We start from the raw sequence: 15185 nt of genomic DNA on the forward strand, positions 1-15185 counted from the left end.
AACACTGAAAAAAGACAAAGATCCAGTCAAAACATCAGTCTCTACATTTGCAAGAGCATGACAGGTTAAGTGAGAGAAATTCTGCTATCAGAAAATAATCATGGTCTTGAAATAATACCTTTTCCTCTTCAGTAAGAAATAAGAACTAGAAAGTTTACAGTCCACAAAGTAAGAACTGAGTTATACGTTGGGTGAGTCTGCCTAGATGGTCATATCTGGAATAGCTCAGCCTCTAAGGATATAACACTAACCTGGAAGCAAGAAAAGTTGTAAGATTGTCCATGAGACTAATCTACTGATATGAAAGCAGAAAAAGGGAAGGGATACAAGAGAAGAGAAGGATCCTTTTTGAGACAGGGAAAGTTAATGAATAAGGGAATTGCTTGGACTTGATGACATTAAGCAGGAAGTCACAGTTTAAAATAAGGATTGTATTTTCCCCTCAGAATTACAGAACTACCCTCGTAATTATTTGGATTCTAGTTGTTTTTATATTCCGTTTTATATTCCATTTCAATGTGTTTTGTGTGCATAGGCTGGATAGGTAAGTAGGAAGTTAAGTAGGTAGATATATATATATATATATAGAGAGAGAGAGAGAGAGAGAGAGAGGTGTGTGTATACATGCATACATTATATATGTATACATACATCTATAGAAAGAGAGAACAGAAAAAAAGGTTAAAAGGAGACATAAATACATTATGAAGGGACTTTAAAACCTCAAAAAGAAATAGAAGACTAAAAATTTAGGTTTTCAAAGTTATAGAACAAATTTCAATCCTAATATCAAATGCCATCTGTCTCTTTTCCTTCCCATTCCCTCTCTGCAACAGTCTGAGAATCTTTCACATATTCAAAAGGCAGATTTGGACAGCATATCTGCATTTTACTTCCTCATAACCTAGTGGTTTGAATTTACTTTGATACCCTGCATTTAACTTTCATAACAGAATAAATCTATTTCCTGAATTATTTACCCACAATTCTTTAATACCATATAATTTACAGATATTCAAGAGATTTAAATCACAAAGATAATAATAAAATTCAAAATAAATGAAGGAACTCTTCTCGTCACATATAAAACAGTCTGGTTAGTCTTGGAAGATAATGACATTGGATGACAGACATCAAAACACTTTAATATTTTGGAAATATCAGTGTAGTATTAGCATTAGCATTCAAAAGTTACATATCAAAGGAAAGGCATCAACTGCCCAAGGGCATTTAAATACTTAACCACATAGCTAAAGTTATAATATTTTATCCACATGTTGCATTCTTTTAACTTTTGGCTTTATCTATTGTTAAAAATGTCTTCCAGATGCCATCATTATTGCTATAGATCCATTTTACATTTTAGAACACTTAAGCTAAAGGAGAAGAACGTTTTAGAATAAAACGTTCTTCTCCTTGAAGGAGAAAATTTAAGAGATTGTCTTACATTTATTTCCAATTTTATATTGATATGTGAAATAAAATGCATTAGTTTCTTTCTGAATTTTTATGAGGTTGTGATATATGCTTTTACTTTTTTTAACCGCTGGAAATAATTTTATAGGGTAAAAATGTATATTTTTAAAATTTTGCTTTATTTAAACCATCTAGGTGAAGAATAACAAAGTCTTGTTCTATAAAATTCAAAATAAAGTAAAAGGAACATTAAAATGGTATTTCACAAAACAATGTTAGAGATCTGCTAATACTTCAACTCATACTATAAACCATAGTTGAATTTATTAGCATTTATTCATAGTAATGCTCTATAGGTTGAAACTGTAATCCTAGTTATTAGATGACAAGAAAATAATTCTTCTTTTACATTTAGAGAAAATACTAGACATTATAGTTATAATAAATATGCTAATAGCCCTTTTTAGCTAAACTCTTTGACTTAAATGATTCCTCATATAACTTTTAGCATATACACAACTGTAATATAAAAGAAAATGAGTCAGAATTACTTTTCATTTACTAGGAATTCATTCTTTTTAAATAGTGATTTAGAATATTCAATATAAAGCACAAACTAATTTTATTTTTAAAGAAAACTCAAAGAAACTTCTATTATGTAGCTACAAAGTACCCAGTAGTATGAAAGTCTGAATATATTTGAAGAATATTTAAATAACAATAATTAAGTTCACCTCTATTAAACACTTTATAATCTTCCAGGCACTGTTCTAAGTCCTTTAAATGTACTAACTCATTTAATTATCATAATAACTCCATGACGTAGTAACTCTTCTTCCCATTTTACAGTTAAAAATTGTTTGAATTTTTTTGACTGTTTGTTAGCAAACTAGGCAAATTTGCTCTCATATCATGCTTATTTTGTGGTCTGCTGGCAAAATGGCATTTCAGGTAGAAAAGATCATTAAGTTTGACATATTAAAGATTTGAGTGAGAAATTGAAATTGTAAACTGTCATTTTTTTCTATAATCAGACAAAATTATATACATTTTTCTACAATATAAAATTATACAAATGAGAGTAACTTTTTTGTATGAAATATATGCTAATATTATATATGGCAGTGTGGGAAACAAAAGAAATGTAGAAAAAATATATTTCTTTCCTCAAGGGTGATGGAAGGTAGCTCAAAACAAACAAATGGAAAAAATGAGACCTGTGATATGCAGTAGTCTAGACAAGTAGCAGACATGCTCAGAACATCGTAACATTTGGGTATCTTTGCAGGTGAAGTAGTAATGAAAGTCCAAAAACAGATCATATGTGATGACACAGAAAAGTAATCAGTATGTACTATGAAGAAAGGGTGGCCTAGAAGTACTTGTGATTCCAGTCATTTAGAGCTCTGGTGAAGGAAGTATAGACCCAAATACTAAAGGAAAGAGCTGCATCACCAGAAAATTAATCCCAAAACCCAATTATCAGATATGAGGTCTAAGCTCAGAATTAGACTCAGTATCTACTGGATTTCATTCTATTTAAAAAAAATTCTTCATTATATATGATACTTACATTTCTGAAAATTTTAGTGTATATAAAACTGGGCAAAATGTATTTTGTATTTAAACAAAAAAGAGAAAGGGTCTCAGTTCATATAAGTAAATTATTTAGATACATAAGTATTATAATGGTAACTTAAAAGTAACAAGGGACTGGGCCAAGCATTTAAGATTAACAAATCTGGGCCATCTGGGTGTTAAATATCACAATGACCCTATTCTTGTGACCACTCAAAATTTTCACTGTGTATATTTGATCCTTGAACACCTGTATTTGAACTGCCTAGGTCTGTTTGTATGGGGTTTTTTTAGAGTACTGTACTGTAAATGTGTTTTCTTTTCCTTATGATTTTCTCAATATTTTCTTTTTTCCAGTTTATGGTGAGCATATAGTATATAATACATTGAACATACAAAATATGTGTTAATCAACTGTTCATGTTACTATAAGGTCAGCAGAAGGCTATTAGTAGTTAAGTGTTTGGCAAGTCAAAAGTTATACATAGATTTTTGACTATAGGGGTTGGCATCTCTAACCCTCCTGTTGTGCAAGGGTCAACAGTACTAAAAAGCTTCCCTGGAGGATGATGCACCCTACTGAGAACAACTGCTTTACTAAGTCAAATGCTATGAGCAGCTGGACATTTACATATTACCGACAAAGGAAAGATTACAAAAACTTTCTTAGGATTAGTATACCATATAAAGAATCACACAATGAAGAGATTTATGTCATAATAATCCTTATAAAAACTTAAAAGTCCACAGTTCTCCTACACTTTTTCTCCCAAGAGTAATAAACTTAATAATGAAATATACGGCATCCAAAAAAGAAATAACTCTATAGTAGAATGACTGTCTATGTCTCAAAATTAACTTTTAAATAACCTGTACCAACAATAAGTAAATATAAAGCACAAATACATTAGACAGAAAAAGTGAAAGTGTTGCAACAAGTAAAAATGGATTTTAAGTTTTCTTTCTTGAAATTGAGTCTGTTTCATTAAAAATTTTTATATTACAAAGTTTATCCATAAGAAACAATGAGATTAAATTATGCTAATTGTCACATTTTTATAAAAAAATTTACTTTACAATGTTCATATACTTGAATACTTAAAAATATTCCACAGAGCTTTCATTTATATTTTGTGATACACATTTTACGTGACATTTTAAAAAATAATTACCTCAACAATGAAATATTCAAATCCACTTTGACAAATCCATTTTGTTATGTACCTACATATTACAGTAAATGTAACTGCAAAATATATTATGTGAAAGACAGTGAAAGAGCTACTGTATGTCAAACTGTGGCATTATAAGGAAGAAATAAGTTACATAGTATGCTTAATATTCCTTCAGACACAAATATCTCTTTGAATAGGACCTAGAGGTTTAACTTTCAGTCCACATGTGCACACCACATGAGCAGGTGAAAGAGTGAATAGGGAAATGTGATGACAGTTCCGTGACCCAAATCAAAATACACCAATATGTATTTCTGTAACTGTTATAAATCTAATGTTTTCTTTTAACTAGTACATTCAGGATATTTAAGGAAATCAGCTTATGTATATAAAAGAAATGTGATCTATTTGATTTCTCCACATTAATTTGATACCATACAAAACTGCATGAAGACACAATTTTGCTTAATATTTAATCTATGCAACACGAGTAATTAGCTTAATAATATACTAATTAAAACCACAGATGATGGGAATAAAAAAACAATCTATGAGAGTGCTTCAATTCTATATCACTGACCTTAACACTGTAATTACCTTTATTTATTTGCAAGTATGCCATAATATTAAATATATACTTATTCATTTCTTCACACAATTTGACTTTGAAACCATTTGATTAATTACTAAATGACATGGTTTTATTTCTTATAATTGAATGGTTTAATTCTGCCTTATAATCTGTTGGTGAAGTTTTTCTTAGTTACACAAACTAATCACATAAAAAGCTGCCTTGGTCGCTTCAATGACAGGTAATAATGAGTGTCAGCTTCTTTTTTTCTTGAATGAAAATGCCTTTAGTCTAGAATATGTCTTCTTCGGTAGATCTTTTTAAAAATCTTATGAATGTAGATTATAGAGCCTTCAATGTTTTACCAAGTTATTCCTGAATTTTATAAATACTATTAGAAGTTAACTGTGATATAGTTAAAATGAAAAAGGGATTTCTTTTAACTTTTTTTCACGATTCCTGAATTAGAAGTAGCTGTCATTTGTTTTTATTAAGTAAAATATCAAAAAGGTGAGCTGTTTTCTGTATACTAATTTGGCATAATGTAAAACAAAATTATGACCATGAAATACGTCAGTACTTTTCTCTCATCATTTAAAAAATTACCCACTTCTTATAGATGTCATTTGACATGAACCTAAAATAAAAATATTTCTTGTAGTATTGTCCATTTGAATAAGTCTGCAGTATAAACCTGAATCATATTAATTGATATGTAAACATATAGAAAAAAAATCATTTAACAAGTAGATTTATTTCAAACTGAATGAAATGTCATAGATTCCATTTGTTCCTTATATATACAGTGATGGTATTTTAAAAACATATTATCAATGATAATTAGTGCAAAAGTTAAAAATTATGACTAAAGTAAATTAAATACATAACATCACCAATACACTAAGCATGGAAAATGCAAATTATTTTGGACAATAATAATCAGTATATAATTGTTTAGCCTGAATTCATAGCTGTGATAGCCAATAATATATAGTTAATAAATATATCTTTCAAATAGGCATATCTCTTTCTTCATATCTATATACATATATATATACACATGCATACATATACACATGTATACATGTGTATGTACATACATACACATATATGTTGATATATATAAGTATATGTATCTATATAAAAACATAAAGTTGTTTAAAAATAAATAAATAAATACAGTTCTTTTAGGTTAGCCTAGGTATTCTCCTTATGTTATTAATAATTAATTATTTGGCTATTATTAAAGACTCCAAGGAATCATTCTCATTTACAATAGCTAAGTATTGAGAGAGACTTTTGAGGATAAAAATATTTAAAAAAAAAAAGAAACAGGAGCTCTTCGGTGGCTCAGTTGGTTAAGCATCTGCCTTGGGCTTAGGTCATGATCCCAGGGTCCTGGGATCGAGGTCCACATTGGGCTCCCTGCTTAGCGAGGAGCCTGCTTCTCCCTCTCCCTCTGCCTGCCGCTCCCCCTGCTTGTGTTCTCTCTCTTTCTCTCTGTCAAATAAATAAATAATTTTTTTTTTAAAAAAGGAAGCAAACAAATTGATACTGTAATTTAAAAATCAAAATTAAGAAACTTCAAATGGAGTAGCTTTATCACCAATTTACCTTATAAACTTCGATCTGTCACCAAATATACACTTAAATTCTTAGTTAAAACTTGAAATACCGCATAGCTTGAAAGTGGCCACTGTATACACCAAAAAATTAATGTGAAGAAACCAGCCTGATTGAAAAACAGAGATTCTCTATTCTTGTAACACATTACTCATGGTTGGAAACTCTGGTGAAAGCTATAAAAAACTGACTAAAAAATAAATGCAAATAAATATATGACCTACAGTGTGATGCTATCAAGTTCAAAACCTAAGTTCAAAAACAAGTTCAAAACCAAGTTCAAAAACAAGCTACGCACTTACACCCTTGCTTTAAAGACTTGCTTCATAGAAGTAAATCAAAAGAGAGCAAGATTTAATTAGTTCTGTTACTCTATTGTGTCTCTTGGTTAATTCACAAAGGAGGTACGATTTACTTTAAGGTGTTTATACCTGAAAAACATAGACTGGAAAATGAATCAGGTGAGCAAAGTATCCCAATTTCTTCCCTTGAAACCATGGAATTCAACCCAATTTGGAGCCAGCTATATTTCCCTTTCAGATCCTACAGGAAAATTAAGGTAGAACTTCTGATCCCTTTTGAGCAGGAAAATGATGTCACAAGGGACTATTGGAAAATTCAGGACAATCTGATTTAATGACAGCATTTATGTATTATATATGCTTATTTAATTTTATTTTTATTTTGGGGGGTTTATTTTATTTTTTCAGTCCTCACCATGATAAGTGTATTTTTAAATTATTTTTATTAATATAAAATGTACTATTTGTTTTAGGGTACAGGTCTCATTCATCAGTCTTAGACAATTCACAGTACTCACGATAGGATTTGAAACTGCATTAAAGAAAAAGCAAGACCATTTTCACAATCTTGTCTCCCAAGAGAACACAGCCTAGTAAATATTTGTTAGAATAAATAAAATAAATAATACAACAAACAAAAGCAGCTATGAAGAACTGTTTCTCTCTCACTGACACTTTCTTCCTTCAGTTTCTCCTACAAATGTCTCCAGAGTTCTATCATCAGTCTTTTCTAATTCTCTCCATGAGGGACTTAATTTATTTCTATGACTTCAGGTTCCTCTTATATGATGATTCCTCCCAAATTTATGTATCAATCTTGACATTTCTCTTTTGTGTCAAATTCACTTGGATGTTTTTGCAATGATACAATATATGTGTGACTGAACATACTTCATACCTGGCAAAATCATGCACTCAAAATAACAAGGCTTAAGGGAAAACAACAGCTGGAATGTACAACTAAAAAACTTTGTTACCTTGTACCAGAGTGCCAACAAAACAATAATAATTCCAATAAAAATAGCAAGCAGTTTAAAAGAGATGTAAAATCTCTAATAATTGGAGAAATAGTCTTTAAAATACAGGATTTGGCCTTAAAAATGGTAAAGGTAATTTTATGGTATTTAAGAAAGTTTGAGTCTGCTGAATTACAGAGACATGTCAAAATAAGAGAGAAGCACTTCTAAGGAAGAACATGTGGCCCAAAGGAGTAGGGAATGAATGAATATCTTCTACAATAATGCATTTAAGCTGAATTACTGCACATTGTATTCAGGTGCATTTTTTTTACATTAGAAAATGTTAGTATTCTGAGAAAATCTGCTTATGAACCAAAACAAATTCTGTATGATAATCACATATAGCCGATTTAAGCAATAAGGTAAAAACTAATTTGCATAACAGAAAGTCCTTGTAACAGGATAGGATTTCTAAATGTTAATGAAAAATGATCCCCATTTATGTGACTTTATTGAGACTCATTACATGAATGAGCAGGTGAAATCCATCAAATAATTGGGTGAACATATAACCAACCTGAGCAAGATGGGGCTTCCAAATCTGACATAGCAAAGTACCTCTTTGAGAAGCACACCTTGGGAAACAGTGATAATGAGAGCTAAGCCTTAGGCTGTCTTCCTAAGCTAGAAGGGTTTCTTCCCTGGTCACCAAGGCAGGGCATTCATGTTGGAGTCACACATCCCATCCCCTTTCTATAAGTTGTACCAAAACATCTACTTAACTTCTTTCATTTGTACTGTTCATTCAAATAAAGTTATTTGGACCCCTCCCCCCACCCCAATAAATAAATATTTATGAAAGTAATTTCAACTAGATATTGTATTAGCTCCTCAAAAGATGATTTTTCTATCATCTGCTATAGACATGCTATTCCTCATTTACCACTTGCTTGGAATATTGTTATATAAACTGCTTGAATGCTCAAGAAAAAATGTCATTTAAGCTTGAAATAATGAAGTAGCAACAGCAGCAAAAACTATTTGAACATCTTTGGAGTTAGACAACGGTTGACTCCCAACAACACCATTGTTCAATCGTGAGCAGGTCATATAATGTTCATAATCAAAATCCATATCTATTAAAATGGGGTAATTTGCATCATTTTTGTTGTTAGCATTAAGTAAAACGATGTTTGAAAATACTCTGGCACAATGCCTAACACTTCTCAACAATGAGTAGCCATGAGGATCGTCAATTTCATTTTATTATTTAAATGACTTGAAATGCAATATCTTTCACTCTACTTTCATTATCAATATCTATTTCCTGAATAATTATTAAAATACATTTCTAAATTTTCTTGCCATACTGATTTCTTTCCCTCCAATACATATTTTCGATATTTTTTTTACATTATCCTTTTGTAAAAAAGAAAGATAGCCATGACATTCCCTTGCTCATGTTATTTTATACAATAGTAAGATCATATTCTTGACACCAAAAATCTGAACTAAGTTACAAATGGTCTATCGAGATTATAATATTCATGTGCATCATTTTTTTTAACTTCGTAAGCCTCCTAAATTAAAAATAATAGTTTTTTTCTAAAGATTCCTTCATTTTTTTCAAATCAGAGGAAAACAACTGTATCTTATAAGAATGAGTTATTAAATCATAATTAAAATTTCCAGAGGCCTAATAAGATTTAAACCACATGGTTTTGAAAAAAGTGCAACTATACTTAGCTACAGGTTTCTCGTTTATCATTTCATTAGCACTATCAATGACAAGACCTTATGTCTGAAAACAGAATCAACAGAGCATTGAAGTTGAAATATTATTAAAATATCTTCCACTTTCTCCTCTTCATCTACCAATTTTAATTCCTTCCAACATAGTCATATGCAAGCTCATATATACACATTAGTTATATACACACTGCTTCCATCTGGAGAAAATAACTCTGATTACAAGCCCCAGGAGTATTGGTTCTCTCTAACATTAGAATCAACCAGGTAGTATAGTAAATTACAATGTGGGACACCACCCATGAGTATAATTAGATAAAGTTGCCTATCATATCCATTCCTTAAGGCCCAACAAGACTTTCAGAAATAATGTTAACCTACGCTCACTAAGATTATGTTTTAGTAAACATTTAAGTATAACTGGAAAGAATCAAATGAAAAGAAATAATTTTTACCCTTAGAAAATATAGATATGAGTGAACTTTTTATAATAGGAGGGCAATATGGTTTAGATTAAATTTAGCTATTAATGTTTTAATATGTTGTTCTTACACACATTTGCTCTGTTGGTAGATATAACATAGAATTTATGATTATGTATTATATTAAAAAGGATATGCATCTCCATTAATAGATTTTTATTTCTTCAGCAGTAATGAATATGTTTAAATTATTGTATGATTAAAATAGAACCAGGAGTAAAGCTGCTATTCAGAAGTGCTTGCTGAATAAATGAGTAAATGATTCAACAGAAAAACAGAATTATCTGCTCTTCTAGATGATTGGTGTCACATATTTCAGTATATGTGAAACTATGTCAGAATTTTTATTTCTTATCTTTTAATATAATTCATTTTCTAATGTAAGTATAACCATCTCCCCATTTGGATGACTCACAGTTAAAAGTAAAAGAGGAAATGGAAATGGGGATAAACAGTGTGCTAACTAAAGAAAGTGTGGGCTTAAAATCCAAATACTTCTGGTACAAATAAAGGCACTCCACAGTATCTCTATTATGTCCTACCTCCACCTCTAAGGAGGTTATGTTTAAAAATGGCTACTAATTTATGTGCAATCAAGGGTGTCTGCTGTTACGACTTTTCTGTTTTAGAGCCCTGTCAGGCAAACAGGACCAAGGAGTAAAAATTAAAAGGAAGCAGTACCTGGCTTTAGTCTAGTTTTGTTCAAGACTGCACAGCAAAAACCTAGAATAGTATCTGACACATAGAAGACATTTAATAATATATATTAATATATTTATTGTATATTAACTGCTATGTATTAATGTTTATTATTAATGTATTAAATATTTAACATATATTAAATATATTTTTAAACTGTTTTCCAGGACCTTCTATGTTGAAAAGAAATGACCCTCATTAAGAACCTCTAGTTTCAGCTCAGAGATGCAAGGAGCTTAGAAATCACCTTACAAGTAAAAATTAAATGAAGTGGAAGTCAATGACTTTTCTTGGACCCATCAGAGAATTGAGTTTGCAAAGCAAACCACACCCCACAGTCCAGAAAAATAAGCAAATCCAGAAAGTCATCATTCAGATCTGCTTATCTGGGGCAGAATCCACTAGAGTTATACACTGATATATGAACACTTAATAGTAATTCTGATGAACTGCTGCAAGTTGAGTTTGGACTAACACGAGATAGTAAAAAAAAATAATGGTTACCAGGGGTTTAGGGGTTGAGAGAAATGAATAGTCAGAGTGTAACAGAGTTTTAGGGCAGTGAAACTAATCTTATGATACTTTAATAGTGGATACATACCTTTATACATTTGTCCAAACCAAGAGAATGTATACAACCAAGAGTGAACCCTAATATAAACTATCTTTGGGTGATAATGATGTGTCATTGTTGGTTTATCTACTGTAATAAATGTACCACTCTGGTGTGGAATTTTGATAGTGGGGAATGTTCTATGTGGGGGCAGAAAATATATGGGAAATCTTGGTACTTCTCAATTTTCCTATAAACTTAAAGCTACTCTAAAAAATAAAGTTTATTAAAACAATCAACTATAATTAATATATTGAGGGCTCCAATTTAAAAAATAAACACTATTCAAACATAGATGAAAAATACAGAAGAGGGATGGCAATTCTGAGAAATTACAATAAGAAATGATGGGAACAAAAACATTGTAACAAATAAAGAATGCTTCTGATGGGTTCATCTGGCTGAGGAAAAAATCAGTATGATTGAAGATATATCAATAGAAACTGCTCAAAATGAACTGCAGAAAAAAGGGAAGGAAAGAAGGAAGAAAGGAAGAAAGGAAGGAGAAGGAAAGGAGAGGAAAGGAGAGAAAAAAGAAAAGAAAGAGAATGAAATTACAGAAAGGCTCACTCATAATTTCAAAGGTATAACATGTATTGAAAAATGAGAAAAATAAAAAAGAGAACAAATAGGTATGCAAATTTATAATAGCCAAAACTTTCTAAAACTAGTGACAAACATTAAACCATTGATCCAAGGAGCTCAGAGAACATGAAGCAGTATAAGCACCCTTAAAAAAATGACTCCTACTTAACACTGCAGAAAACCAAAGACAGATCATCTTCAAAGAAGCCAAGAGGGGTTAGGAGAATGCATTACCTACAGATGAACAGAAATAAGAATTACAGCAGATTTCTTATCAAAAATCATGCAAATGAGAAGTGGAATAAAATACTTAATTTGTTAAAAGAAAAAAAATGATCTCGAATTCTATATGGAATGAAATCATTCTTTAAAAGTTAAAAAAAAAAAAAGTTTTCTCATAGGACTAGAAACTAGGAATTTGTGCCAGGATAGGACATCTCCCTTGCAAGAAATGATTTAAAAATCCTTCAAAGAGAAGAAAAATTATATAGGCAGAAATACGGATCTATATAAAGAAATGAAAAGTGTTAGAAAAAGAATGAACTAAGGTAAAATAAAATATTTTTTTCTTTTCATACTAAAGTGCTTTAAAAGATAACTTTTCAAAGTAACAACAGTAATAATATTTTGTGTGTTTGAGTAAACTGAATACAGCAGTGCCAAAAGGGATGAGGAAGAATTGGAAATGGAAGTTATGCACTACACATGAAGTGGTACAGTGTTATTTAAAGGTGGCCTTCGATTAGTTAAAAATATATATTGCGAACTCCAGGATAATCATAAAAATGTTTTTAAAAGAAGTATACTTGATATGCTAAGAGAGCAGATGAAACTGGATCATATAAAATGCTCAATTAAAAACAGAGGAGGCAGAAAAAGAGGCACAAAAGAAGAAACAAAACCAAATGCAATGAATAGAGAACAGTTAGAAACATGGTTGATATTAATCCAAATATAATAATAATCACTTGGAATGTGGAGCTAGAAATCTAACAAGTAAAAGACAATCAGAGTAAATAAAAACAAGGCTCAGCTATATATTACCAACAACAAATGCACTTTAAATATATTCTGATAGATTAATAATGAATAAATTAAGTTAACATACCATTCTAACATTAATCTAAAGAAAGCAGAAATAGCTGTATTAAATTCAGACAAAGCATACCTCAGAACAAGAAAATTTATGGATATAAAAGGATATCCATAATGGATATCACATAATGATAAAGGGATAAATTTTCCAAGAAAATAACCTTTAACATGTATGCAGCTACCACAGTGTCAAAATTCATGAGACAAATCTCGTGGAACTACGAGAAGTAACCAAATCCACTATTATAGATGAAATATTCTATATTCTCTTTCTGTAATAAGAGTCAGGAAGAAAAACAGTAAGGATATAGTAAATCTGACCAACATTATCTAGCAACTGGACCCACTTGAAATTTACACCTCTTTTGTAAGTATCAACAAACCTACTGGAAAGTTTACATGGAAAGGCAAAAGGCCCAGAATAGCCAACACAGCACTGAAGAAAAGCAACAAAATTGAAGAATTCACACCATCCAACTTCATGTCTATTCAAGGTTATTGTAATTAAGAGTGCATGACATTGGAGGTGAAGAATAAACAAATAAATCAATGGAAGAGTAGAAATAGACCAGAAATAGACTTATACAAATACAGTCGACTCATCATTGACCAAAGAACAAAGGCAATTCAATGAAAAAAGGATTTTTTTTTCAAAAACATAGTACTGTAATAGTTGGGCATCCACATACTTCCCCCACCATATATCCCTTCCCCCACCCAACCGCCCAAAAAAAAAAGGAGGAGGAAAAAAGGAGGAAAGGAGGAAGGAGTGGGGAAGAAAAAAAAAAAAAAAGAAAAGAAATATAAAGAATCTAAACATGCACCTCAAACATCAGGCTTTCATATTTCATAGCACTCACCATAGCACATGGTGATCCCATCCCATGTTCATTTTTTCCCTCCCTAGCCCCCACAGCCTCTTGCCCTGCCTCTCAAATTCCTCATATCAGAGAGATCATATGATAATTGCCTTTCTCTGATTGACTTATTTTGCTTAGCATACCACCCTCTAGTTCCATCCACATCATTGCAATGGCACAATTTTGTGCTTTTGATGGCTGCATAGTACTCCATTATATATATAGATAGATATCTATATATATATGTGATATATATGTGATGTGTGTGTGTGTGTGTATATATATATATATATATATATATATATATATATATCACTTCTTCTTTATCCATTAATCTATTGATGGACATCTAGATTCTTTCCATAGTTTGCCTATTGTGGACATTGCTGCTATAAACATTCGGATGCACGTGCCCCTTCAGATCACTACATTTGTATCTTTAGGGTAAATACCCATGGGTGCAATTGCTGTGTTGTATGGTAGCTCTATTTTCAACTTTTTGAAGAACCTCCATGCTGTTTTCCAGAGTGGCTGCACCAGCTTGCATTCCCACCAACAGTGTAGAAGGGTTTCCCTTTCTCTGCATCCTCGCCAACATCTGTCATTTCCTGACTTGTTAATTTTAGCCATTCTGACTAGTGTGAGGAGGTATCTCACTGTGGTTTTGATTTGTAGTTCCCTGATACTGAGTGATGTCGAGCACTTTTTCATGTGTCTGTTGGCCATCGGGATGTCTTCTTTGCAGAAATGTCAGTTCATGTCTTCTGCCCATTTCTTGATTGGATTAGTTGTTCTTTGGATGTTGATTTTGATAAGTTCTTTATAGATTTTGGATACTAGCCCTTTATCAGATAAATCGTTTGTGAATATCTTCTCCCATTCTGTCAGTTGTTTTCTGGCTTTATTGACTGTTTTCTTTGCTGTGCAAAAGATTTTTATCTTGATGAAGTCCCAATAGTTTCTTTTTGCTCTTGCTTCCCTTGCCATTGGCAATGTTTCTAGGAAGAAGTTGCTGCAGCTGAGGTCAAAGAGGTTGCTGCCTGTGTTCTCCTCAAGGATTTTGATGGATTCCTGTCTCCCATTGAGGTCTTTAATCCATTTTGAGTCTAGTTTTGGGTGTGGTATAAGGAAATGGTCCAGTTTATTTCTTCTGCATGTGGCTGTCCAATTTTCCCAACACCATTTGTTGAAGAGACTGTCTTTTTCCCCTTGGACATTCTTTCCTGCTTTGTCGAAGATTAGTTGACCATAGAGTTGAAGGTTTATTTCTGGGCTCTCTTCTGTTCATTGATCTATGTGTTTGTTTTTGTGCCAATACTATACTGTCTTGATGATGACAGCTTTGTAATAGAGCTTGAAGTCTGGAATTGTGATGTCACCTACTTTGGCTTTCTTTTTCAACATTCCTCTGGCTACTCAGGACCCTTTCTTGTTCCATATAAATTTTAGGATAATTTGTTTCATTTCTTTGAAAAAAA

This window comes from Meles meles, chromosome 10 (assembly GCF_922984935.1).
Source record: "Meles meles chromosome 10, mMelMel3.1 paternal haplotype, whole genome shotgun sequence".
Lineage (NCBI taxonomy): Eukaryota > Metazoa > Chordata > Mammalia > Carnivora > Mustelidae > Meles > Meles meles.